The sequence below is a fragment of the Pygoscelis adeliae genome, unplaced genomic scaffold (assembly GCF_000699105.1).
Source record: "Pygoscelis adeliae isolate BGI_AS28 unplaced genomic scaffold, ASM69910v1 Scaffold22, whole genome shotgun sequence".
NCBI lineage: Eukaryota > Metazoa > Chordata > Aves > Sphenisciformes > Spheniscidae > Pygoscelis > Pygoscelis adeliae.
The window spans coordinates 2,982,735-2,985,015 of record NW_008824350.1 but is presented as its reverse complement, the minus strand read 5'-3'; positions in this window follow the sequence as shown (position 1 = coordinate 2,985,015).

Genomic DNA, 2,281 nt, shown 5'->3' with positions numbered 1-2,281 from the left:
TGCTGAACGTCCCACAGCTGGTTCTACGCATGGGACATGAGCTCAGGTGACGTTGTTGTAGGTGTATGCACAGAAAGTTAAGGACATGATTAAGGCAAAGAACACCAGATGCTGCCGACACCACTGCCTCTGTGTCCTTTGTACCTGTTCCCAGTGCTGAGCAAGCCTGGTTCTTGATAGAGAGAGGAGAGCAGAATGGGGCGGTGCTGGAAAGAAATGCTCTCAGAATGGTTTTATAGAAGGAAATTGGATGAAGGTTGCATAGGCATCTCTTCAGTGGTGCATTTTGCATTTTTTTGAACATCAGAGCATTTTTACATGCAATTTATTTGATTATTTCAATTATAATAATCAATTTCTTTGATTATTTCAAAGAAATAAGTAAAAGCTTTTCTTGTTCCACCTCTCTCCTCTTCGATACCATATACCTTTGAACTCTGACCCTTCAGTACCACAGCATGGCACACAATTGTGTTAACTATAAACAACTCTTGTGCTTAACTGACATTGAAGTTGGGGATGGTTTTTAGTGTAAGAATGAATTGAAGGACCTTTCCTGTGGGCCAAGGAAGGCTCCTTGCCTGCAGCGTGCGTGCAGGCAGCGTGAATGTGCTCTCACCTCCAGTGATGGAAATCCTGGAGAGGGGGTTTCTTTCTGTGTGTGATGCTGCGGTGGTGTGAGTGAGCTGTAAATAAAGTTTGGTAGTGTGGGTAGGGCAAGTCTAGTTAGGTAGCTTCAGTCCCACACTGCCTCACACAACTGGTGTGGCAGGTCCAGTCACTGCCTGTGCAGTGTGTGTTGGGGGGCCAGAAGTATTAGCTGAGCTCTCAAGAAAGTTTGTGTTAGAGTGTGGATTCTTGCTGTTGCCAAAAATGTTAGTGATGAAGAAAGTGAGAGCAGGGAAATGGAAATGCTTTTATCTTTGCAAGGCTGCAATTAAAATTCTTGTGACAAAGAAAAAGCACTTAACTGCCCTTGAAGGTTCCCTGTGCTGGATTCCTGAGGCTGCAAGCAGGGAAAGGTAGGGCTTCTTGGAGGAGTCCTGCGAGTTTGCTGCTGTTTGGGTTGCCTGACAAACCATATTAAGGAGAGCTATATAGTACATGCTTGTTACTGCTTCCATCCTTGTTCCACGGCAAATACTCCAGTTCCCTCAACGGGAGAGTGTTATCATGCCTGTCAGAATAGCTACAACAGTTGCTGTTTTAATTATATTGGTCATATCTGACTTTAACCTGCCTTATTAAGAGAAAGACTGTCCTCAGTCTTTCACTGTGCCAATTGTACCAATTTGCTTTTTAAATTGGGAGGTAAGCTAGAAGTAATCCTGTGTAGATGGTTAGTTTATTACTTTGTGCTTTGATCTCATTAACCAGCATGTGAACTAAAGGGAAGTCACTATTTAAAAAAAAAAAAAAGGCAAAAAAAAAAAGGCAGTCCTGTGATGAGGGTCATGTGCAGTTTATGTGCAAAGAAATTGAAGTGAGAGAACAAGCATGTCTGTTTTTTTTAATAACAACTGAACACTCTGGTAGAGCTCTGCAAGTGGGAAGCTTTGACAGGTTTGGAAAGCTACCGCATGCTAGTGGAATAGGGAAGAGGAGTGGTTGCAACGCTCATGCTGCCTTGGCTGTTTTGGAACATAGAATCATTGAATTGTTTAGGTTGGAAAAAACCTTTAAGATCATTAAGTCCAACTGTTAACCTAGCACTGCTAAGTCCACCACTAGACTATGTCCCTAGGCACCACATCTACACGTCTTTTAAATACCTCCAGGGATGGTGACTCAATGGGGTAGCCTGTCCCAATGCTTGACAACCTTTTGGCAAAGAAATTTTTCCTCATGTCCAAAATAAACCTCCCCTGGCACAACTTGAGGCCATTTTCTCTTGTCCTATCGCTTGTTACTTGGGAGAACAGACCCACCTCGCTACAACCTCCTTTCAGGTAGTTGCAGAGAGCGATGAGGTCTCCCTGAGCCTCCTTTTCTCCAGGCTAAAAAACCCCAGTTCCCTCAGCCGCTCCTCTCATAAGACTTGTTCTCCAGACCCCTCACCAGCCTCGTTGCCCTTCTCTGGACACGTTCCAACATCTCAACGTCCTTCTTGTAGTGAGGGGCCCAAAACTGAACACAGTATTCGAGGTGCGGCCTCACCAGTGCCAAGTACAGGGGCACGATCACTTCCCTACTCCTGCTGGCCACACTATTTCTGATACAGGCCAGGATGCCGTTGGCCTTCTTGGCCACCTGGGCACACTGCCGGCTCATGTTCAGCCGG